Raw genomic sequence first — 27,754 nt, 5'->3', positions numbered from 1 at the left:
GCCACTGGGGATCTGTGGAATCAGGATGGCCAATATGAACTGATGGAAGAGGTTACAAAAAATGTATAATGCCACTTACACATGCAATAAACTAGGCATTTTTTTACAATTTTGTTCGCACTTCAATGCTAAAAATAAGCTGGTGGAAGAGGTAAAACAAAGTTTAATTCCACTTACACATGACCAATAAAATACAGTCAATCAACGAAACAGTGGTCATATCATTGGTGCACAGTGATGTCATTACTTGTTGTCTTCAAATCGGTTTCTTTCAGTCGATACGTCCCGCGAAATGGCCGATCAAGTGTGGTTGTGTTACAAACAAAGCAGTTGATTGCAATGAAACCAAACATGACTGGAAAAGTCACGTTCTGTGTGGGTTATTTACCTGGAATGTATCTTCGAAAACGGAATGAGACGGAATTCACGACACAAGCGGTCCACAAATGTTTCGTGTTAGGCTATAAAAACGGATTTTATCAAACAAAAGATCATTTGTTGTGTAAAAATTAACATTGGGATTGCAAACAGACGAAGATCGTCAAAGGTAAACAATTTATTTTAATGCAGTATGTAATTTTGTTACGCCTGTGCTGGTTGAAATTGTTGTTTTTTATGGGGCTCTATATGCAGATAATCGCATCGTATTCTTTCGCAGTAAATCCTTTTTTAAATCTGACAAAGCAGTTGGATTAGCAAGATTCTAGGCTTTCGATACATGTGAGACACTTGTATTTTCATGAATGTTTAATAGGACTATTTATGTAGCGATCACTGTATGTTGTGGAATTTCAGCCTGCTACCGGGTTCCGTGCTCAATATCACCACAGAGACCAGTAAATGTATGCACAATACTGACTTACTGACTTGCACTTTTAATAGTCATTTTGTTTTTATCAATTAAAAACTCCAGTCATTGATTTAACCTCAATATGGCCTTCAATTAGAAAAGAGTAGTACATAGTCTTTGAATGAGCGCTAAACTGGCCTCAGAATATGGCCATTCTGATATAAATGATCAAATTCCTCAGATAAGACCGAAAAAGTGTCTGGAAGTATCAGCAACCATCAGGGTAAGAGTGACAACAGGTCCACATGGGGGAAATCATAAGAGGTCAAATGGCTTGACCTCTTATGGCTGTGATCCCCGTACAGGGATCAACATCAGGGGAAATTTCAGAGTGACAACTAAAAATAAAACGTCGTAACATTAAACATTCTTGAAAATGCAAGTGTCTTACATCCTTCAAAAGATTAGGATCTTGGTAATCAAACTACATTTTCCGATATAAAATAGCTATTGCAGAGAACAAATACCATGCTTTTGTTTGAGAAGAGCAATCAACATCAAAAACATTTTCCGCCATGACAGTTTTTACACATTCACATCTGAAGGTAAAATTATGACTTACATTCTGATATCTTGCTCTTATTTCTCTTACTGAGGGTCCCATTGATCAAATGAAGTGCTGTTTTCTTTGATAAAATCCATTTTTATAACCTAAATCGAAACATTTTATAACCCGTTTGTGCCGTGAATTCCATCTCTATCAATTTTTTACGGAGCATTCGACGTAATTACACATGGTAAACAATCGTTTATCTACTCATTTCAGTGCATTCCTCGATGTTTGCAACACAGCCAAACGTCATTGTATTTTTTTTGCGGGGAGTATTGACCGAAGTGAACTGATTTGAAGACAACGAGCAATGACTACCTTGCGAACCAATAATTTTAGCGAAGCTTCGTTGATTGACTGTTTTTCTGCCCAATGACCACTGATCTTCTTGAAATCTAGCTGGGTAGATAGCCAATGAGCTGAGGTAAACGCCAGTATGTAATGATTTTGGGTTGGACCACCATTCCTTGTTTGTAAATGCACGCGTAACGAACTCCATTCTCGCCTTGACTATCAGAGGATTTGCTGTGACGCTTGTTACGCGCAGCAGTATTTTGGAAAGTTGTATTTTCAACGATTTCATTGAAGACATCATGGTGAATAAATCAGGAAAAGCAAAGTCTAAAGTGAAAGTGAAAAAGTGAAAGTGAGTCAGATTTTTTGTTTGAGGAATCTTTGAGTGTTATGATTCAAACAGGAGCTGAGGAGCTGTTTCTGCAAGGACACGACGTACTTCTGGACGGGTAAGTGCTAATGCCGTTTTATGAAATATATATATATATATATATATATTTTTGCCCCCCCAAAAATATATATATATATTTTGCCATTTGCAATGAAATGTGTGTGTGTGTGTGTGTTCTGTGTCACATGACCTGCACCACTTGTTCAGTTTGCCTCTGCTTTACATCAGAAAGAGACTGCTATGGGACATGGCACAGGCAGCAAAATATTGTGTAGAGGACTTCCAAAGGGTGTACTGTTTTTTTTTTCATTTTTTTTTTCAAATATTTTTTAAAAACATTATTTTATTATTTTGTGTGCGTTAGAATTTCTTTTTGATATGTTGTATATGGTTGTTTGCACTGTTGTATGTAGTTACAGGTAATTTCACCAATTCGCCCACTTGGGTACATTTGGGCAACTTGTATGGGACACCTGGGTGACTTCATGCTCAATGTCATGTAGCACACCCATTTCCTGAAGTTATCGGTCTGAAACTGTGCACACCTACAGTTGCCCTCTTGTGTTATCCATCCAAATTATCTCCAGCATCCTACTGTGTGGCTATTCTAGTACATGTGAAAGATGATGCTACAACAATAAAAAAACAGAAAACGTATGCTCTTTCTTTCTCTTTTCTTCCACCAGATCTACTGTGTTATATTCTCCTACATGCAATTAACATTTCCACAAACTTCAGAATGTTTCCATTCAAATGATACCAAGAATATGCATATCCTTGCCTCTGGGGCTGTGCTACAGGCAGTTAGATTAGGGTATGTCTTCAGGCGGAAATTGAGAACAAGAGATGCAGCCATAAGAGGTTATTAATGGGTATTGTCAATGCAATCGTGTTTTTATTTATTTTTAGGGTTTAATATACTCCATCGTCACGGAGGATGATATCGCGTCTCCTCCTGCATGCGAAGTACACTTGTGAGGTAACAACCGATGACTCTCCCAAAAGTGGCATGTCATCACCACCCGGTGAAGACCTGTGCAATGTCACCGAACCATATCCTGGTTTCCATGCACAGGTAATACAACTTCTATCTTCGGCTGATGCTCTTGTCAATGACACTGAACGCCATCAGTTGAGAGAATTGTTTAACAAACACAGTGAGATCTAGTCAACAGACTCACTGGATTGCGGGGTTACAGGTATCCATATGGTGCGTATTCCTACGCCACCCAGAGCAACTCCTACATTTGTTAGACAATACAAAATCCCGCTCGCAGCATAAGCAGCGGTACAAGAGATTATCAATTCCTTATTAGCTAAACGGATAATCAGGGAATGTAACAGTATGTATAGCGCTCCTGTGTGGCCCGTTCTAAAACCAACGGGTAAATGGCGTCTTACCGTTGACTATAGAGAACTCAATAAACTGGTTCCGTTGTCTCGTTAGCCAATGACACAGCTAGACCAAGAGTTGCCAAAGGTGGCAAACGCCAAGTACTTCTCCACCGTCTACGTGGCTAATGGTTTCTGGACCATGACAGTCGACCCTCATGAAAGTTGGCTTTCTCTTTCTCGAAAAAAGCTCTTCACGTTCAATCGTTGCCCATTCGGGTATGCAAACTCCCCCTCAGAGTTAAACATCTTCCTGCACAATGCAATGCCAGACGCAGCCTCTAGGGGGACGATAATCTACATGGACGACATTCTCATGAGGAGTGAGACTTGGTCACATCACCTCAATGAAATGGACCACGTTCTCAACCAACTCTGGACTGCAGGGGCTAAGTGGGTCATCATGAAAGGACAATCGTGCATGACCAAGGTAAACTACGTTGGGCTTCTGGTTGATGCCGAGGGCATCCTGCTACAGTCTAACCGAATCCAAGCAGTCCGCAACATCAAAACTCCTACGAACCTTCACGAGGTGTGCACCTTCTTGGGAGTATGTAATTGTAATTACCAATTCATCCCGTCAATTCATCGAAAACTATGCCGACTTCTCAAAACCTTTGACTCGTCTTCTTCAGAAAGACACCCCATGCGTTTGGGATGTCACTCACAACGAAGCTGTGGCTTCCTTGAAAAAGCAGCTTTGCAAGGCACCCTGCCTGGTATACCCCAACAAAGACAAGACATTATTTTTGGAGGTTGGTTTCTCAGAGCACTGCCTTAGCGCTGGGTTGTACCAAAAATAGAACCAAGACAAACTAGTGGTAGCTTACGCGAGCAAAACACTCTACCTTGCTGAACACAAATACTCAGACTGTGAAAAGCACTGCTGTCGACAGTCTGGGCAATCAAACATTTCACCAGTTATGTCGGTGGACAAAAGGTGATCATAGAAACATGTCACCAGCCTGTGACTTTTCTGAAAAGCCAACGAATCCGTGAGGGTGCTATACACAACAGCAGGATAGCGGCTTGGCTTATGATGCTACAGAGCCATGATGTAGTTATCAACTACGCAAAAAACCTGCCTTTGGGCAGTGCTTTGGCAGTGTGTCAATGCTGTGGTGACAATGAAACAGACTCCGCACCACCCCCGCGTGACATTGCGCCGCCATTGCCTTCAAACCATCACTACTTCGAATAGAACGTGTGTCTTGAAATGCCGATGGCATTTGTAGATGGATGTTCTTCCCGCCATCTAGACCACTTGCAAGCTGGGGTGGGATTGGTATGGCACAAAGACATTCCATGCAAACCACTTCAATTTCAGCTTGGCAACAAGACCAGACAGTTTGCAGAAGTGGCTGGCGTGCTGATCACCCTGCAAACGGAGGTGAAACACAAATTGTCAGAACTGGCGATCTGCACCGACTCAAACTACGTGAGACTCACCTTCTTATGCCACTTGCCGTTTTGGAAACAAAAGCACATGACGACTTCTAGTGGTAAAGAGGTGAAAAACAAAGATCTCATCACAGCTTGTGATGACCTCATCACCAAACATGACATACAGGTGTATTGGAAGAAAGTCAAGGGACACTCCAAACCACCTGGTCGTGAGAAACTTGGCAACGACCATGCCGACAGTGTAATGAAGTGCTATTTCCTATGCAAATGACCAGCTTACTGCTATTGCATTGCTATAACTGTGACAACACATAGCAACGTATTTACAGAATCTCTCGCACACGCACTCACTGAAAAGACACACAGACTGGCCAAGACAGGAACACACACACACACACACACACACTCACACACACACGCAGCCCCTCCCCTTCTGGATGAGCTCCGAAGACAAAGAACTCCGTCGAGAACCAATGGGATACTGACACCAGGCTGGAGGAGACTGTCTATCATCTGCAAACAACCCATCAGAAAGCCAGGACTACTAGAATCTACCTACGTCATTTCAATGTATAAAATGAACTGTATGATTGTGACCGGCCTCTTTCTTTTTCCAATGGTTCGCATGAGAACCTGACGAAAGGAGCCGTGCACGTAATTGCCAGATATCATTACTCTTGAATAAACGGCCTTTACTATACCGTATCCGCCTTGTCCAGCGTCTCGACTTGGTCTCGTTTCTCATATACCTATTCATCAACAAATTGGTAGCAGATGGATGGTTTAAACCCATGAATTCGGTCCATAGAGAGTTGATGAGAGAAAAGACAAGTTGACGACTGATTCAAAGGACGGGCGACCTGTTTACTAGGAGCCATCGGGGATTCAACTCGCCTTAGGAAACTGATCTAAAGAGCTCGACAATATAAGGTAGGCAGAAACCTGTTAAATCAAAATCTGCATATTATATCATAGTCATTATCCAAATTATTGATCAGAAGTACTAAAGGCGTAGGTATGAATTCCTGTTAAATTTATGGAAAAATGATCCGATAACAAAAGGCATTCCGTAATGATATCTGAGTGATAAATTGTCATTTCATATCCAAATAGCCTGACAGTGGTTGATAAATCTTATCTACATAGTCTGACACTAAACGAAGTGGCGATCGTATTAGGTGTACAGTGAAGATTTGATGACTATGAATCAATCAGGTGTACAGTGAGGGATTTGATGACTCCGTGATATGTGGTAAAATCTTATCTACATAGTCTGACACTAAACGAAGTGACGATCGTATTAGGTGTACAGTGAGGATTTGATAACTCTGTGAAATGAAATGTATGAAATGTTTTGTTAATTGATCGAGACGTATAGCCAAGACTGGGACTGGTGGAGCTGGCATCCCACCAGGAGCCTCGGTTATAGATTAAGATTGGACTAGGAGTGAAGGAATTAAACCTGATCTCTCCAGATTAATGTCACTGATTGACCGTTTCATGAGACCGAGTGATACTGACCACTGACTCTAAAATTGACCGCCGAGTCAAAAGTGGAGCGGGGGGTGCGGCCGCCGTGCTGTGTAACGAGTTGATTTTTGTCCAATTCGAGCTGTTGGTGTTGCCTAGAATTAATTCGACCAATATTATAGAAGGCAGTTGAATACATTGACACTGACCCAAAAGTAGGCGTTAGTGTCCCTAACATTTGGCCAGGCAGTAGAAATGTGGGTAGTTGTAGAATTACTAAAAATAAAAATAAACGCATAATTATCTCGCGAATATCCCTTTTCAATATTTTAGTACAGTCTACTCCAATAAACTATCCTAGACGCATAATTATCTCGCGAATATCCCCATCGATATTCTAGTATAGTAATTCTACAAAACTCTTTGTGCACGAGGGTGAGACACAAGAGATAACTTTGTGTGAGCACTGTGAATACATCGCTGGTTTAGACTAAGTGACGGGCTAAGTGTATGAAGATAGTTATTAAACCCAGACATAGTTAAACGACAGAATGGCCACAACCACCATTCCCAAACTCAAATTCAACGAATATTTAGATCTGAGCATACAGGAGAGATCAGGGGGCAAACAGGAATATAAATCTATAAAGAAAGTATGGGAGGGAATAGGAACGTGGGCAATTCAAGAGACAAAAAGGACACGCCCACACAAAAAACCTGATATGATGGGCGTGCTTGCCGGGGCCTCAGAAGACGTCAGAGAAGGCACAATCAACAACCACAAACCACCACCGCCCACCGTGACCGCCCCGCCCTCTCTATACCCACCACTGCCACAGGAAGAGAAGACTGCAGTGCCACCTCCCTATTCACAAAATCCATTCACACACCTCCCACACAACCCGTTTAAAACCCACACCACCCCAGCCGCCGTACAGGCCCCGGTCTTTATGGTGCAGGGAGGACAGCTAAAAGGGAACATGACTGTGGGGTTGATGGCGCTACCTTTAGCTCAGTTTAACTCCCATGTACATCACCACATCACCCAATTCAACAAGGAAAAGGGTGGAGCGGATACACAAGTCCAGTCCCTACAGATTCAACTTCTGAAACTTCAACTGAAAGAAGCGCAGGGGTGAGACAAACCAAAGAAACAGATGGTGGCCGAGGCATCTACAGACATTGCCGATATAGTCACTAAAACAGTCACCCAGATGATGCAGCAACAAACTGTCCAGCAGACCTCCGCACCCGCTCCTGCCCCTGCGCACTTAACACCAATGCCAATGGCAGCAGAGGGGGGACCACAGGTTGCATTCCAGCCAAAATGGATTCAAGGACTGCCTAAAGGGGGAGTCTGCTACAACTGTAGGATGCCCGGTCACTACTCAAGGGACTGCCCATATCCACTGTCTCAACCTCAGTCCCCACCCAGGGGAAGAAGGCCCTTCTACGGTCCACCTAGAGGGAGGGGTGGCTACAGGCCATCCCCTCAGCCACAACCACAGCCGCAATCAAGAATTGAGAGTGAACAACCTGCATACAACCACCCAGTGCCATTTGCCTCCTACCCACCACAGCAGGCGCCGTTCCAGGGTATGTCAGGAGAATACCCACCTTGGCAATGAAGCTGCCCATCATCACCACGAGAGAAGGACCTGACTCCTGCACCGAAACAGCTGCTAAAGAATTGAAACTAAGACCCGACCTGGGAAACACACCACGGACCAAACCTGACCTATGGTTATACACAGGTGGCTGCTGCTACAAAGGAGAGAATGGTGATGTGGCGGACTATGCAGTGGGACAGCAGGCCCAGACGGCTCATACGTTACCCTTGAATCAGCCATCATCCCTCAACCAGCACCTGCCAATTAGGTGAAATCATCGGATTTGACGCAGGCCCTCATCAGAGGAAAAGGAAAGACTGTGAATATCTATACAGACTCAGCCTATGCCCATGGAGCAGTCCACACTGATGGACCCAGAACTTTTACGAGAAGCACATAGCCACACACACACGAAGGCAAACTAAGGATTTTACAGAAGGTGTCTCACATCTGGTGGCACCCTCACATGAAAATATGACAGATTTTTTTTTTTATATATATTTTTTAAAATTGTTTAAATTATTTTACTTTATATGACGATGATTTATTTTATGACAAATGAAATGTTTGTGACAGACACAACCCATTGAAATCATATCAAACACCAATGGGCTCATACTCAGTACCTAATGCATGTTTTCAGGATATTAGTATAGACCACACCGACATGGGACCCGACAAGGTATTCTAAAGATAAACGCTATCTCCTAATTATGATAGATAGCCACTTAACCTAACAAACCAAACTAATACCCAGGTATGGCATCCAAAGAAAATTCTAATTTGACTATTTGGCTCACATTTCAATAACAAACACCTGAGACAGGTGGAAGCGATTTGGCATAACACACAGATTTGGTTCTGTGTACCACCCCCCGATCCCAAGGTCTCGTGAAACGCAGGTCAACAGTTTAAATCCAAAATAGCTAAGGTATGTGCCGGGTCGAAGTTGAAATGGGTCGAAGCCCTGCCCCTGGCGTTGATGGCCATGAGAGCCTCACCAGGGTCAGGCACCCATCTCTCTCCTCATGAGATAATGACTGGTAGTCATGCCTGGTCCACCAAGGGAGGGAGGTCATATGCCCGCCCTTGATGTACAACAAATTGAAATGTCTGATTATGTGAAAGAACTGACGGTTCTTTCTGCAGCCCTCTCTGTTCAGGTTCGCAAGGTCCAGGAGAGAGAACTGCCGGAAGCTCCAGCACCACTGAAGGTAAAAATTGGAGACTGGGTAAGGGTGAAGGTCCACAAAAGAAAGTGGCTGGAACCCAGGTGGACTGGTCCGTACGAAGTGAAGGAGGTTACTTCACACTCAGTCCAGGTCAAAGGTAAATTGGGCGCACCTTGGCACCACCTCACACATTGTACACCAGCTCCAACCCCTTCCCGCACACTGACGGAAGTCAGAACTGACCTAAGTGGTCTGCATTCGGTCCCAACTTCTACATCTATTTAGCCAGGGAAAATGGGAGGTTCAGCCCCATACTCCCTGACTAAATCACACTTTTCCATCTGGGAACGGTTGGAAATCTCGAGATCCCAGTTTGTTATTTTTCTTCTAATAGGAGGGGTCACTCTACTTACACTCACATGGCTCATAGACAAACAGATGCACCCACTACCGATTCACACACTGAATTCTACTCTGCCAGGTGAAACTAACTCTCTCTCTCTCTTCCCTCTTATCTACCACAAGACCATACCGTTTCTAGGCGTGAGGTGAGGGTAACTAAGTGCACTCCCCAGGAGTTGAAGAGCACCACCTTGTGTTTGCCTTTCAATGCCACCACCACCGTTTACCTGCCTTGGAGCCTTTTGGGTCATGCGCGAAATAGTCTGGGGCTACCTGCCTGGACCTATTCCATTTTTAACTGGTATATAACCAAAGGGGGATATGGTGAGTGGTCTTGGAAAAACCTGGTGGCAGAAACAGGATATGACTGGTCCAGCTATTCCAAGGGACGGGCTGTCCTTGCCTGGCGCAAACGGCTTACACTTTCATACCTTGAAGGCAGAACTCAGTGTGTCAGAGTGAGCAATGAGCTGTCGCCCACTCGTAGCTATGATGTGGGCGTGCCCCAAGGGTCAATACTGGGGCCCCTCCTGTTCAGCCTGTACATTAATGATCTGCCTTCTGTCTGTACTGGGTCTGAAGTTCAAATGTATGCAGATGATACAGTGATATATGTGCATGCAAAGAGCAAACAACAAGCTGCACAAGAACTCACTACTGTAATGGTCCAGGTTACAAAGTGGCTCAGTGACTCGTGTTTGCATCTCAATGTGAAAAAAACTGTTTGCATGTTCTTCACAAAGAGGGCAACAGATGCTACTGAGCCAGATGTCTATGTGTCAGGGGAGAAGCTCCAGGTGGTATCCGATTTTAAGTACCTTGGCATCATACTTGATTCCAACCTCTCTTTTAAAAAGCATGTGAAAAAGGTAATTCAAATAACCAAATTCAACCTAGCTAATTTCCGATTTATACGAAATTGTTTGACTACAGAGGTAGCAAAACTGTACTTCAAATCTATGATACTCCCCCACTTAACATACTGCTTGACTAGTTGGGCCCAAGCTTGCTGTACAACATTAAAACCTATTCAGTCTGTCTACAAACAGGCTCTCAAAGTGCTTGATAGGAAGCCCAATAGCCATCATCATTGTCACATCCTTAGAAAGCATGAGCTCTTGAGTTGGGAAAATCTTGTGCAATACACAGACGCATGTCTTGTATTCAAGATCCTCAATGGCCTGGCTCCCCCTCCACTCAATATTTTTGTTAAACAGAAAACCCAGACATATGGCAGCAGATCCACAAGGTCTGCCATGAGAGGTGACTGTATAGTTCCCCTAAGGAAAAGCACCTTTAGTAAATCTGCATTCTCTGTGAGAGCTTCCCATGTCTGGAATACACTGCCATCAGACACACAACTGCACCACATATCACACTTTCACAAAATGCTTGAAGACATGGCTAAAGGTCAATCAGATTTGTGAACATGGTCCCTAGCTGTGTGTTGCCACTCTCCATGTTGTCTATTGTCTGTAGCTTGTGAGGTGTGGAAACACTTTGTTGCTTTTATGAATTTTGTCTTGCTGCTTTTTGTTTTATGCTGCTCTGTCTGTATGCTACGTCTTGCTTGTCCTATGTTGCTCTGTCTGTATGCTATGTCTTGCTTGTCCTATGTTGCTATGTCTTGCTTGTTCTATGTTGTTATTGTTTATATTGTAATTGTTTTTAATAACCTGCCCAGGGACTGCGGTTGAAAATTAGCCGGTTGGCTAAAACCGGCACTTTTACTGAAATGTTGATTAATGTGCACTGTCCCTGTAAAAATAAAAATAAACTCAACTCAACTCAACGCACTGGTTTTCAAATGAAGCTGATTATACGGCCTGGGACCACTATGGGTTGCCAGGTTTTTACGTTGGCCCCATATGTAGATAGCAGCAGGGCCGAAGTCTATTTCACACTATATCTGCTTTACGCCACAACCACAGCCTACTTCTGTGACGGTGCGGGACGATATGGCGAAGCCACATACCCTACCCCAGCACAGGGATGGGTGGGGTTCTGCTGTTTTAGTGGCCACTACCCCTACCCCGGATGAGAACATTCTGGTTGCTACAGGTGTCTCAGGTTTGTCTAACAATTGGTTATTATTGACCGAACAAGCAGCCAATACAACCCCCACTAGTTGCGTAGTTTGCATGGGTGCAAGACCATTGCTCCGCATTGTCCCGGCCACTGTCAACATCGGATGTTTAATGCCCCTTATGGACAAAGACAATCCGACTGGTAATTGCTCCTTGTGGGATGCAGTTTACCCTGTGGTCTCCTCTACGGTCAGGGCACCAGTATTTTCCTCTGATGTTGCCAGGGCCAAATTCTCCTGTATTAACATGACAGGGGGTATACTACAGTTAGGGTTGCTCCCTGTGGGTTGGTGTACAAATACTATCATAGTAGTGGGTGGTTTTAAGCCAGTGATCAGGGCTGACATCTGGTGGTGGTGTGGGGGACCTCGGCTTTTTGACAGAACTCCCAATAATGCCACGGGTACTTGTGCGCTTGTAACACTTCTGCTGCCTATCTTTGTTTACCCTATAGGTGTGGGTGATTTGGTGACCCGGATACAGGCTGTGGACCCACAGTTTCTTCCTACCAGAACCAAGCGGGAAGCAGCCTCGACTGGTGGGGATCCCACATATATTGATGCCATAGGGGTTCCTAGGGGGGTCCCTGATGAGTACAAGCTGGTGGACCAGGTCGCCGCAGGTTTTGAATCATCTCTCTGCTGGTGGTGCACTGTGAATAAAAATGTTGACCGCATTAACTACATACATTTCAATGTCCAAAAACTAGGTAACTGGACTCAACAAGGTTTTGAGGCCGTACATGGGCAACTGGCTGCCACCTCACTTATGGCTTTTCAAAATCGCATTGCCGTTGACATGTTGCTGGCTGAGAAGGGTGGGATATGTTTTATGTTTGGGGAGCAATGTTGCACATTTATCCCTAATAACACAGCCTCTGATGGCAGCCTCACTTTGGCGTTAGAAGGCCTGCGTACCCTTAATGGTAAAATGAAATCCCACTCTGGGGTTGATACCAGCATGTGGGACTCCTGGATGGATGCATTTGGTAAATATAAGGTCTTGGTATCTACTATTCTGGTCTCTATCTCTGTGTTCGTTGCTATATTAACCCTCTGTGGCTGTTGTTGCATCCCATGTGCCCGCTCCCTGCTTTTTCGTGTTATTACTTCTGCTATTCCACCAAATAATGACCCTGCACTGATGTTCCCCCTCCTACAACAGGAGGATCCTCTGGTGGAGTTTGAAACATGCACATATGAGTAGTTGTCACGTCTCTTTCGAGACGTAAAGAGGGGGACTATAAATTTTACTTGCTTTTAATTCATGTCACGTCTCTTAGGAGACGTGAAAAGGGGGATTTGTAATGAAGTGCTATTTCCTATGCAAATGACCAGCTTACTGCTATTGCATTGCTATAACTGTGACAACACATAGCAACGTATTTTCACAGTAAAACATGGAAGGGCCATACAGAATCTCTCGCACACGCACTCACTGAAAAGACACAGACTGGCCAAGACAGGAACACACACACACTCACACACACAAGCAGCCCCTCCCCTTCTGGATGAGCTCCGAAGACAAAGAACTCCGTCGAGAACCAATGGGATACTGACACCAGGCTGGAGGAGACTGTCTATCATCTGCAAACAACCCATCAGAAAGCAAGGACTACTAGAATCTACCTACGTCATTTCAATGTATAAAATGAACTGTATGATTGTGACCGGCCTCTTTCTTTTTCCAATGGTTCGCATGAGAACCTGACGAAAGGAGCCGTGCACGTAATTGCCAGATATCATTACTCTTGAATAAACGGCCTTTACTATACCGTATCCGCCTTGTCCAGCGTCTCGACTTGGTCTCGTTTCTCATATACCTATTCATCAACAACAGCATGGCGAAATCCGGTGCAATTCGGCACCCCTTGGGTGTTTGATGCTCGAGACAAAAAAAAACACTGAGGAAGCTATGGTGTCTGCAGTGCAGTAATGCGTAGCCATGTAGCACCACAGAAAACGTCTTCGCACGAACATAATGTGTTGCTAACGGATTAATTCCTGAATAGCGATCTCATAGCAATTTAACACCAAGATGAGTCCCTCGCCACTTTGATGGCGTTCCTGCGGATCCTGTCAACCACCCAGTGTCCGAACTGGCTTTGGCACCTCACACTTGTAGATGACCTACTGGTGTATATTTCAGAAACTGACACTGCTCGAAGGTGGGGGGTTCCTAAAACACAGAGGGGGATAATGATAGCCCATGCCCATGACGAGCCATGTGGAGGCCATAGGGAGGGGGGTCAAGGCTACATGTGAAACATTGCGACAGGTGGCCTACTGGCCTCACATGGAACAAGACGTGGCGAAATACGTGAGGGGGTGTCTGGTTTGCTGCCAATTTCAACCCTCCAAGCCACTTCACAGAGCACCCCTGCAACGCAAAGGTGTGTCTTACCCCTGCCAGGTCAGCCAGAGGCAACAAGTATCTCCTCACAGTGACTTGCGCATTCACAAATGCGCCGGCGACCAATGACACAGAGGAAACCACAGCCGTTCTTTTGTTAAACCACGTTTTCAGTCATTTCGGCCTGCCAGGAGAAACCTTGGACAGCGACAGAGAAATCCACTTTTCGGCAGCAGTAATGACCAAACTGTGGAGGCTTCAGGGAGTCAAAGCGAAACTCCACATCGCATACCACCTTAGGAGCTGGGCAGGGTAGAAATGAGCAACCAACAATCATCAGAATCTTGAGGAAGTATGTGGCAGCCAACCACAAAGATTGGGATCTCAAACTCCCATTGGTACTGATGGCGATCAGAGCCACACGCAACAGGTCTACAGGAAAAACACCCTTCGAGATGGTGACGGGCCGGCAAATGACGCTTCCACTGCATCTCCTGTACCAACCGGGAGATTTCGCCGCAGCCACCGCCTACACGGCTCATCAATACGTGACCGACCTGCGGAACCATCTTCAGACTACCTTTGCGTATGCTCAAGGACAGTTGGAAAGAAGGTGACAAGAGCTATTACGACAAAAAGGCCTCACACCAGGTGTTCGAGGTCGGGGATAAGGTGTGGTACTACTTATACACCAAACCCGCGGGCGTCGCAACAAAGTTCCTGCCCCACTGGACGGGGCCACACAACATTGTGGTGAAGCTATCACCTGTAGCTTACCAGATCAGAATCAGCAAAGGTCAACAAAACGCCACATTAAAGTGGGTCCACCGGAACCAATTCAAGGAGTTGAACCGCGGCCATGTAGATATTCCAGCGTCGCCGATAAACTTCTCTGGCAAAGCGTAGTGAGCGGCGAGCCTTTCATTCCCCACCCAAGGCAAACGGGCCTCTCTTTCTAGGTTGTGTGGTAACTCCATGAGCATGTAAGCTAGGGCGCCCGCTCTCCTCCTACAGCCCGTGGTAACGACAATGCAGCTGGTGATCTCCCGAGCTAGTTTAAGCATTTCCACTCCCCCCTCGTGCACCACAATTGCAATCCTTGGGTTTATAGGATACACATCAGGGAAGACGCTGTCGGCTAGGGGCAAGCGTTGCCATTACCATGTTAAAACCTCTTAGAGCTCCCCCCTACTTTGTGCAATTTCCGCCTGAAGACATACTCAAATCTAACAGCCTGTAGCTCAGGCACAGAACCAAGGATATGCATTTTCTTGGTACCATTTGAAAGAAAACACTCTGAAGTTTGTGTAAATGTGAATTGAATGTAGGAGAATATAACACAATAGATCTGGTTTAGATAAAACAATGAAAAAAAACATACGTTTTATTTTTGGGTTCGGTGCGCAGAGAGGTTAAGAACCTTAGACCCAGTCCGACTCCCCATGTACAAACACGGGTCTCAGTCCACACCCGTAAACAAGCACGGTGTATACATCGTACATCAAGGACAATAAATTGTGAGGTTTGAGATGGGCACCAGAGCGTCACTTCTGAACATATTGAGTCCTTTGTTCACCACCTTACAAATACCTCTGGTTCACACCTTTTTGGTTGGGCACGTCAGCACCCGGGAGCACAAGTCGTCGAATCCTTTTCACGCAGCCGGGTCTCTGATTCGAGCGGTCCTCGAGTCAATCTCCACACGCCCGAGCACTGGCAGCCTTGCTATCACCCGTGTGCCTCGAGAACTATTAAGCCCCAAAGGAACACTGGCAGGAGGAGCGTCACACATCCACTTTACATTAGCTACGTGCCACAGGCTCCAGCTTCTGCACCAATGGCCCCTCGTCCCTCAGGTAAAACAACGGGGACTTGGATGCGAACGCTATAGTGTAGCCGTCTACCACCATGGTGCCAGGGTATCGGATGACACCGTAGGACCTGCTCGCTAGACGCATGAACTTCCAATCGCCCAGACTGGTCCTGACCTTACTCGGGAAACGCTCTACCTTCTCAAACTCAAACACGGGGCCCAGCGTACTGGAGTAGGCTCGCAATAGGAGTTATTCTTTGTCTCCGCGAGGCAACAGCTCGCACCGTTCCCACAGTTCGAAGGCCTGTATGGGCGAGGGGTTGCAACACCTCAACAGCACCCGATAGTGTTTGTCCTCAGCCTCTGTGAGTGGAACGGCTCGTCCGTGCCCCCCGTCCACACCGATGACCCTGTTAGTAATTGGATATGTAGACGGACGAGTCGGTCAAGGATCGATTCAGACAAGGTGGTAAATTGTATGACAAGCTACAGTTTATTCAGAGTGAAGATATCTAGAACAGCGTAATTACGGCTCTCCCGCTGGTTCGTACGGAAGCGCAGACGAAGAAGAGGCCGTTACAATCAGTACACCACTATTATATAGAAAAGAAAGTAGGTTGATTCTGGAAGATCGGATCTTTGGATTGGTTCAGCTGGGGTGTAGTCTGTAGTCTTCCGCCATTGGCTCAGTTGTCTGTCCGTCATCGTAGAATCCTCTTCGGGCATTCAACGTTCAGCTACAACGGAGATCATGTGTGTGTGCGCTGGTTTTGGCCATTAGTGTAATGCGGGAGCTATCCTGTAGGGGACCCCACAGGCTCAACTCTGAGTTGTAGCCCTTTATCAACAATAGTTTGGTCACCTACATAAGAATTAGCATTTCTCTACAAAACCCTCTCTTCACGTCTCACCAGAGACGTGACACAACCTAACTGGATCCAGACACAAAGAGAAACTTCTCCCAAGGGGACTATGAAATAAGGCACAGTTTTAAACAGAAATAGATATATATGTATTACATCATGTTCTCCATTCAATCCCACTATGTACTAAGTTGGCTACCAGCCACCTAGGAACTTACAACCCTCATTTTACAGAGCGGAGAACAACAGCTCAAAATAAAAGTAAATGCTTGTCTACATAAGCCAACTTTTTTCCCGCAGGAAAAAGTTGTGATTCCCTCTCTTCACATCTCCAAAGAGATGTGACTTAAACTAGGCAAGTCAGGCGGAATGATCCACTTGCATAACACATACATACATCCCCATAAGGCAAAAGCAGATATAATGTAAATCTAATAGGCACTCTCCTCCTCATCCTCGAATTCAAGTAGGTCTTTATCCAGCAGAGGAAACATCTGGGAAGGGGAGGAAGGGTCAATGGCTTTAGAGATAACCCTAGTGGCAAGGGAACGGATGCATGGAATGCAACAGCATCCACAGAGAACTAAAATGGCAGCGAACACCGAAATGGATACCAAAATGGAGGACACCCGGGTTTTATATTTACCAAACGCACTCATCCAGGAGTCCCACATCGAGGTATCCATCCCAGAATGAGATTTCATTTTATCATTGAGCGTCCTCAAACCTTCTAGGGCCATGGTCAAGCTACCATCGGAGGCTGCGTTATTAGGGATGAAAGTGCAACACTGTTCACCAAACATAGTACAAGCTCCACCTTTCTCCGCCAGTAGCATATCTACTGCAATGCGATTCTGGAATGTCATAAGAGAAGTTGCAGCCAGGCTCTCATGCTCCATACCGTTATCACGCACCTGGCTCCTGTTATCTAACAACAACAAAAAACGCTTGTTCTCGCAACCCCACGCTCTGAATGTGCCCTCCCTTCTGTATTTTTCCAGCATGAGAAAGTCCCCTGGCCCTGACACTTTTAACAATGTTTCAAGTCAGCTATGTTGCATAACACTTGCATACATCAACACAAGCCAACAGCAGATAATATTCAATCATATATATGGTAATGGCTATAATGTAAAACACAGGAACCAATAATCCCTCTTTTTCACACCCCCCAGGGTGTGAACAAAAATTCAGCAATGAATCATATAACAGTCACAGAGTTTAAAATACCTTCATGTCAAAAGAGAACAGCTCATTCAAAAACAGAACATTAAAAAAAAAAAATTGTGTGAAATTTAAGTCCCCCTTTTGACACCCACAAGGGTGTCACTTAGCAAAAACAGGATAACACTTTGTTTATTGACATGTAAGATACCGGATAAAACTTTGGTCATGGAAAACAGAGTAAAACAAAGCAAAGCATTATTATAAACCATCTGGTCCTCTCAGCTACTCCTATCCTGCACCAGTTGGGCTTCATGCCACCCAGGGACTCAAAACCTTAACAGGGAGAACAAACATACTGGAAAGAAAACCCATCATAAAGATGTATAACAAGGAACTGTGGTGGTGTAAGATTTATTCTACTACCTCAACCAGAGCATACCATGGGTCATCCTCAGTCAGTCTCATCCTCCCCTGAAAGCATGCTTCAGTATCAGCATCTCCAACTGGAGCATCAAGCAAAGGCATCATCATGCCTGAAGCCTTCACCACATCTGTAACAGACTTCTTGAAACACGGTATGATGCAAGCATCACACTACATCAAATAACAAAAATACAAAAATTAGGGTCAGAAATCCAGTAACCACCATTCTAGTGTACTTACCAAAATCAGGCTCCCACTCAAGAGAACAGGCCAGACTCCTCCACCCCCGTCATGGTCCTCATCTCAGCAGATAGTGCATCAAGCCCACTAAGGGCCTTAGATATACTACCATCTGGACTGGTGTTAATAGGAATATACGTGCAACATTGTTCACCGAACATCTTGCATACGCCCCCCTGACTGGCAAGAAGCATATCCCAAGCAAGTCTATTCTGTCTGGCAACCCTAGATGTGGCCTCAAACTGTTCAGACATACCAGTGAGTGCATCACGGGGGTAATTAACAAAACGCTGTTGATCATAGTAGATGTAATGAATCCATGCAGTCTGTCTTGCATCCACTATGGCTGGACCTATAATCCATCATTCCTGCCCAAGGCCTGAAGCTCATGAGGAACCCCCACCGGCACTCCCAACAGGTTAGTGTGTATGTCAACTACATCCTCTGTCCATGGAGCACTACTTCTATGTCTCCCATGGGATGGAATGTTTTCCGGTCCCCTGGATACAGAACCCAACAGCTGTTCAGCAGTAACATCAACAATGGTCAGTGGAATTATCAAACTGGTCAGAGCACACGTACCTTGCCAGTCTCCTCTAAGAATGGGTCTCAGCACTCTTTTGGGTCCACAGATCCACCACACATCAGCCAGACCACTAGTTTGGTTTAGGCCTGTAACTGGCCAAGTGGAATTAATGGTTATGTTACTACTGCAATCAGCTTCAGGCAATCTCCCATAATCAATGCCATTACCTGTACCCGTGATGCAACTGTAATTGCCCCCATATGCCTCAACACCCCAAGGGGCCCGATGAGGAGGTACTGTAGGAAACACAAGGCTCAAAGAGGAACAGAGAGTTGAATTGGCCTCAACCAGGTATAAACCTCTCAGAATACACAACCACCCCTCATTTTCTCCTATAGCAAATGGGTGTGTGGCCAGAAGAGGTCTATCATGACCAATGTTTCATGTAACTCATGCAGTCCTTTCTTTTCAGGGTCTTAACTGTATACCTCATATAAGAAAGCCACAAATTGTCCCTACCAATAACACCAGTCTCAGTGCCTAATTGATCAATAGCTGAATAGTCTAACATTAATTACCTGAATGGGATTTTTTAATACAGTGGTGGCAGGTTCGGTCCAGGGGTGGTAGAGGAGTGTGTCTGGCCCTGGTTCATCTGGGACCTCTGGTTTTGGCAGCACCTTAATAGAAAACACACCCATCGTGTCTGTCCCGGTCCTTTGTAGTCCGAGGGTGTAAGTGCCTGCATCAGAGAGCTTAATAGTTTTGATGGTTAGCAAGATTTCATCACCTTTACAAAGTTCAACAGTGCTCCCAGGTTTTCCCATATCATGGAAAACCTATCCACCTTTGTGGGATCCCCTATGCTATAAGGATACCCTCTCTTCCAATCCCAGAACTGTCCCAAGTCGGTTATCCTGTAATCCCCATACAGACACCCTCCCAATTTAATATAATTTCATTTATAATTTTCGTCCACTTGTTCTGTAGACATACATTCAGCATTCCACGGGTCAGAACCTGGAATCCGCTGGTACATCACCATCTATTTCCATCGATTTCTCCAGATTCCTGGAAATAAGGCCTCATAGACAGGGAGTTAGACAACAGCCCCATAAAACTAAAACAGTCACACAGGTGAATGTAGCCCACAATACAGTGATCATAATATTTTCCCCATTTTCTAAACATATTATCAAACCCAATTAATCAGAAGTATCCACCCCAGTGTTTTCTGTCAACCCGTGATCCAGGGTGGTCAAACCAGCTGAGGCTTCGGGTACTGATTCATCCGGAGCTGTGTTATTTGGGATGTCACCCACGATAAGACAGCTCAGACAAACAGCTTCCATGTGAAGCCCCACCCTTTCCCCGAGAACACATCACTTAGCAAGAGCCAGACACATCTTCACTTCTATGAACAAAAACAGGGGTGACAGGACAGGGAGGATTTTCTTCATTCGAGAGATGGCCCCCGGAATTCTGTTAATTCCAGTTCTCCTCTCGAACACTGTTTATTGTTCGATAGTGTCAGTGTGTCTTACCCTCCCACCGTGCGATATGAATCCGGGTAGCTCTTTCAGCTAGCTGCCACCAGGAGACCTTGGTATGGTCCCCCCAACAAGCCTCTGGGACTGGATTGAGTGACTTCACCTGCAGTTCACCTATAATGCATAAAATGCTGGACATACAGGCTTGGTTAACAAACAGTTTCTCATGTTTGATCTGATTCTATCTTTAACTTCTATGCCCATTTGTTAACTATATATTTTTTTAAATATTAGTTTCTTATCCAATAGGCCCCATCCTATCCTAGACCACAATTTACCTATCCCCCTTTTGATACCTGGCTCTGCCCAGGTAACAACCTTACCTACTCTAAATAATGACTTAGGTAAGATTAGTATATTATCCTTCTGTTCTGACATTATCATGTAGGAGCGCCCCTTTAATTTCCCACATGTCCAATTCTCCCTTTTGTCTCCACTCAGTGACTGTTATCTACACACTCCGTTATCTTTGCTCGTCCTGGCTCCCTTCTAAAACTTCTCCTCTCTGCTCTCCAACCGTCAAGGTCTCTGCAGTGCGGGGGAGGGCTCATCTGTCTGCCTTTTCCCATGTTTCCACATTTTAACTAAATGTCCCACTGTTTGGCTTTATCTAAACTCATGGATTTTTATTTTTAGAAAAACATGTCTATGGTGGCAATTACTAAAGTCAATTACTAAAGTCTTTATATAGGTTAAGTAAACTCCACTATAATTAAGTTACCTTTTTTTTTTTAAACAGTATTACCCATGACCACAAATGTATTATTCAAATGGCACCCCCTTGTGGCTGATCAGACCACCCGAGAGAGCCATGAAATCCGGTCACGGGTTACACCATCCCCCCACATTCGTGTTCCATACCATATTAGACATATTAAAGAACCCTTTATCCTTAAAATAAAATAAAAATTACTTGTGTAATTAAAACTCATAAAATAAAAAACTCATAAAGGTTCCATATGTGAGCGTGCCTCTTTAAAATATCATGTCTCTGGGAACATGGAAATCCCCTTAACCCAAACATTTACTACAAAAACAAAACCTAATAATTATGATAATCCCCTCAAACTCAAATAATTTGTCTCGATGTTTCATGTCTTATTCGTGTTTCTCCAAATTTTCTCCCAAAAATACTTCTTAAATACCCAGCCATTAGACAGACACACACAACTGTGATAAATGTGCACTGTCCCTTTAACATAAAAACCTCAGCCTGCAATCCACTCTGCGGGCCTTTCATAGTTCTCCATAATGAAAACAGATTCTAATGTTAGTATACCTTGACCTCCTGTTTAATTTCAATGATGTTATCTGAACAATCAAACCAAAATCAATACCCGGGAAGTACTTGTATAAATGAATTAAAATAACTAAATAATTTGGTTAGAACACCACTCCCGTCTTACATCGACCACACCCTTCGCCCCGTACCTAGTGTACAGCTTATCTATTACTCAGTGGCTCAATTAATGTTTAACGTAAGTATGTTCAGATGTTGATTATGTAATTCTACAACATTAGTATAGTTCAAACCTCATAATATAAATCCGCAAAAAGAAATTTGCGTTAATAGAGTTTAACACTCTTTCCAACAGTCATGCACCCCCCTCAATATTCTATGATATAACTCTCATCAGCAAGCCTGCGACTTTTTCAACATTCTCACCGGTTCCAGCTCCAACTGAAACACCTAATGTACCACACTCGCTTTGTCCCCGACCTCATTCATATCGATATTAGTCCCCGACTGAATATCAAGCGTGTTTCATGCACAGGATTTGATTCTTACAAATCTTCATTTACGCCAGTAAGCAGACCAGTGGGAGACGCAATGGCCCCGCCTTCTGTTCATTCTCTGTTTGGTCCCTTGGTTCTTAAATACATGGCTTTTATTTCTTTCAACTTCCTTGTCTCTGGCCTCCTGCTACGTCCCTCTCAACTCACATTCCATTGTTTTCAGCTGGGCCCCTGTTGGCGGCCACCCCCCTAGATAACCTGCTTGTGTCCATTTTAACTTCAATCCCTCCCAAACTTTCTTTATAGGCTTCCATTGTTCCTGTCCCCCTGATCTATATTCAATTTTTTGTTCTAGGAACTCATTAAACCTCAGCTTTGGAGTATTGGGGTTCGCCATTGTGAATTTGCTTTAAACGTAATTTAATTTAATTCAATCGGAATTTAATCGTAGTTTTAATCGAAATTCTCTCCTTCTATCTGAATATAGTTAGCATATACTTCGCCCGACGTTGATTAATGCCCACGAGGTATTCGAAGAGACACTATTGCTCGTGCTCTGCCTTATCTCAGAGCTTCTCCTTCGTATATTCAGGTTGAGAAAAAACGCATGGGTTTGTATAGCATTATGGAGCGCACAACCAAGGGATCTATTCGACTATTTAGTCTCAATATTTAAATATTATATTCAGATATTATTTCAATTATACATCAGTCATTTCATTCCTGATTATACATTTATACATGTACCTATTAACATAGGTACATACAATATAGAAGTTTCGGATTTATCCAATATCCCTTATTATAATTCTCTCTCTCTCCCTCTATCTAACAACCAACAATCTTAATAGAAACAATTACAACCACATTGCATTTTAATACAAACAGTTACAAATAGACAAAACAAGACAAAACAGCACGTTATATCTCTGACCCCTGAAAGCCGATCCTTATCAGTGAATTTCTATCAGACTGAGCCGTACCGGACCACAGGATAAAATTACAATTTATCCCCCTCGGCGCCAGATTTGAAGAATAGTAATTAGCTATCCCCTACTGATCTCTATTCCTGATCCCTATCGAGCTGACCCCTATCAGAATTATTACACATGTCCGACCCCTATCGGTGAATCTCTATCAGACTGAACCACACCGGGTCACGGGTCCCAAAATTACAATTTGTCCCCTCGGCTGCAGATTTAATGAATAGTAATTAGCTATCCCCTACTGATCTCTATTCCCGACCCCTATCGGAACTATCAAAGACAAAACAGTGATCACTCATCATTGAAAGCTAGCAGACTGTGCTGACCGGGTCACGGGTCCCAAAATTACAATTTGTCCCCTCGGCGCCAGAGTTAATGAATAGTAATTAGCTATCCCCTTACTGATATCTCATCAATGATTTAAATCACACCGGCCGTCGCCGGTTCGTTACTACATATGTTCACGTACACTGTTATTTCGACTCGTCAGCAAATTATAAATTTACACAAGAATTCATACTTACTCGGAAAAACTGATAAAAATTTGGACAGACTATTCGACAATATGCAAAGTTTGATTTAACAGGCTTTTGCTTACCTTATTTTTTTTATGGTGCACCTTGAAATCAGTTTTCCGAGTTGAGCAGAATTGTTGCCCTCCCCCGAAAGTCTTCACCCGTCTTTCTTATTTATTTAATGAATCGTCCTTTCCCCAACTCGCCTCCCACACACCCAAATCAACTCACTTCGACTGGATCGTTAGTAAACTATACTCTGCTACCATTTCTGTTAGTAATTGGATATGTAGACGGACGAGTCGGTCAAGGATCGATTCAGACAAGGTGGTAAATTGTATGACAAGCTACAGTTTATTCAGAGTGAAGATATCTAGAACAGCGTAATTACGGCTCTCCCGCTGGTTCGTACGGAAGCGCAGACGAAGAAGAGGCCGTTACAATCAGTACACCACTATTATATAGAAAAGAAAGTAGGTTGATTCTGGAAGATCGGATCTTTGGATTGGTTCAGCTGGGGTGTAGTCTGTAGTCTTCCGCCATTGGCTCAGTTGTCTGTCCGTCATCGTAGAATCCTCTTCGGGCATTCAACGTTCAGCTACAACGGAGATCATGTGTGTGTGCGCTGGTTTTGGCCATTAGTGTAATGCGGGAGCTATCCTGTAGGGGACCCCACAGGCTCAACTCTGAGTTGTAGCCCTTTATCAACAATAGTTTGGTCACCTACATAAGAATTAGCATTTCTCTACAACCCTCTGTTTCTAGTGAGGGTGATGAACTTGCACACAGGGAAGCAGTTTACCCTGCAGCTTTCCGCCAAATGGCTCAGGAGAGCATAGACCGGCGACAGTTCGCCCCTGCCGTGCACGGTGATGTCCGGCACGCACGGGTGAACGAATCTGTAGAACCAGGACAGACAGGCGCTCACGTCAAAGTTCCTCTTGGCACCGCGTGTGACAGAGACCCTGGCGCAGTGTCCCAGTAGCACTGCCTCGTCTAAGCACGCCTCGTAAACGGAGCCGCATTCACCTGGAGCCCTGTCTACCCTAACCATGGAGTAGTGATTGGGGTAACACTTGATTGTGAGGTTGAGATTGTGTCGACACTTTCCTCCAAATCTGTTTCTTTCACTATCTCGATTGAAGAGAAGAACTCTCCATCTCCTATGGTGGGCAGGGCCACCGAGGAGCCCAGCTTCTGCCTTTGCAACCTAAGCCAAGATCTCTTGTAGAGAGGCTGCTTACATCCAGGGTCTCCAATATCGGGGTTGTCGACAGCCACATCGAACAGGCACTGTTGTACCTTCCTGCGACAGGTCTTGAAGAGACGAAAGAGTTTATGTTCCTCGTAGCCTCTTGCGTTCTCGCTACATATGGCCTGCTCAATCTTCGACCTCTCGACGACTATACCCCCATCGGCAAAGGAACCCGAATCGACTTTGGTCGTGACGCTTTTGGGAGAGTAATTGAGTTGAAAGAAGCAGTCATTGTCATCGAGCAACTAAGTTTGCAAGGCACCGCATGTCTTCTCCGGTACAATGACACAGAAGTCATCGGTAAGCAATGTAGGTTCCCCTGCCCAGCTGGGTTGGGGTACAACTCCAGTCGTGTTCGGCATCTTCAACACAGCTCTGCTATATCTGTGCTTTGAGTTGAAGACTCCGCAAGCCCTCAATATTCTCAGGTTAACCAGCCCCAGAGTCCGTATCCCGATGGTGATCCACTTGAAACTCGAATTGCAACCTCGCCCGCGGCCAAACAGGACCAAATGTCCCATTCTCTGTCTGGTCCTCGGACCGGTGCCGATGACTGTGGATATGTTTGCTATGACTCGATCTTCGTTGTCCGTGTCATCCTCAGATTCACGATCAGAGCTACGGCACTCACTCTCTTCCTCACAGGCGTATTTACTTTTCTCCTCACCTGTGTCTTTGGTTTCCTCTTCGTCATCTCCCTGAGTGTCCTCCCAATCGTCATCTTCACTCTCTCCCTGGCTAGAGTCCTCACTGTCCTCTCTTTGCTCACTTTCCTCCCCGTTGCTATCCCAGTTGCTGTCATACTTGCTATCGTCGCCAGCTAACCCATTTCGGATTCGCAATATCTCGTATTCCAGCTCTTCGCACATTACCACCTCTCCAACCGAAAGTTCCAAGTCCACAAGTCCGGAGTGAACTTTTGGGTTGGCCGAAACGATCTTTCTGAGTTCTGATAAAATGGAAAGCGATTTCACCGTCAACCTGAAACAGCTCTTCTCTGAGGCGACAAATGAATCCTTCAGACACAGGTACGACAACAGCAGAGTCTGAGCCTCTCTCAGGCTCAGGGTGGACCTGAACGAAAGCTGAATGGGGCTGCTAGAATAGAGAACCCTGAGGGGAGTCTGGTCATTTCTCTCAGAGACGCTAAGCCCTCGTGATTACAGTGGTTAAGGGAGCTCGAGTGTTGAGCTGTGAGAGGCTCGAGTTTAATCTCCCCGAGGATGCAGATATCTCCTAGTGTCGAGTCTGACTCAAGAGGGTCCAGGTCTCTCAGAATCAAGGACTTGCCTTGATCGGGCAGAACACATTTAAGTCTGAACTGGATACCCAACTTGCAGTCACCTAGAGCCAGAGCGCACAGGCTGCGTACTATCTCCTCTCGACAGTCTTCATCAAAGATCAGACATATATCGGTCTTCCACGAGGCGACCAAGCTGTACAGAGATACACCGTCTGTTGTCTAGATGTAGCCCTCTCCCACTTTCAGACCTCGAATGTTGCGTTCCTTCACAGTGTAACATGTCCGCCAGTTTGAACACAAGCCTGCCACGGTACCATGTGAGTCTGAGCGTCGACAGATCACCAGGGAAGGAGGAGATGGCGCTCCGCCACCTTGTAGCCTAAACGCCACATCTGAGAACACGGATAGGGTCTCCTCAAAAAGACTGCAAATGCAGTCTCGCCAACGGACAGTTTCCTGGGGAGACGGAGGTCTGTGTAATTCTGTATTTGGACGACATGACCTCTGCTGTCAAACGTTGTGAACGTACCCTGGCCAGTCCGCACCCTGTACACGTTATTGGATATACTGAGGGGTGACAAACCAAGAGACCTCTTGAGTTCTCTTAGGTACAAGACCCTGCACCTCACCATGAACCTAGATAGCCATTTAGGATCTAACTAGGGAAACACATCACTATGGGCGCCGAATAGGCTCGATAGTTCATCGTCCCTGAGCCGAAGTCTTCGCCATCTGAGACAGGTGTAGATGTAGAAGATGTACTTATCACACATACGAAGGAGAGATCTCGCAATACACTTTTTGGGGCTCATAGCAGAGATACAGTTGTATCCAGCACGACCGGGTAGGCTTGTATCAATGAAATGGCCAGCGGGAAGTGAACCCTTTTGCTCTGGAAGAGGGCTGACACTTTTGATCATTATCTCCCCTTGAGAGCCACCTTGGCCAGGGTGGTTAAAGATATATTCTCAAAGTATGACAATATCTTCAGGGCTGAGGCAATGTCCTCTGTGAGGCCAGACTCGGCTCAGTCGACCAGCGCGCTGGACCCTGTAAAGGGAGACACGTGAAATCAATGGAAGAAAGATCTGTGAAATATGAATATGAGAGAGAGAGAAGAATCATGATTATTTCCATGACATCAGTATGAGTTCGGACCTAGGAACCCGATTAGAGTTATACGTTTTGGAAATAGCGACAGTGAAGAGAGCATTTCAATACCCTGCTCTGATCAGGGCAAGGACGACCACGATTACCATTATTACCACCACAATGACGACGACGCTCCCGGAACCGAACAGATACACGGTCCGTCATGGAGAGTTACAAAGTGGACCTCCGGAGACCTGTGTAGGTACTAATCTTGCACTTGTAAGGCGGATAGGGCTCCTACAGCACACATATGCCAGAACTAAACAGAATAGTCCTTGAACAAAAGAATGACAATGGGCTACTTTATCTG

Source organism: Oncorhynchus kisutch, linkage group LG5, assembly GCF_002021735.2.
Source record: "Oncorhynchus kisutch isolate 150728-3 linkage group LG5, Okis_V2, whole genome shotgun sequence".
Taxonomy (NCBI): domain Eukaryota; kingdom Metazoa; phylum Chordata; class Actinopteri; order Salmoniformes; family Salmonidae; genus Oncorhynchus; species Oncorhynchus kisutch.
The sequence above is the reverse complement of the archived record's forward strand: the minus strand, read 5'-3'. Positions refer to the sequence as shown.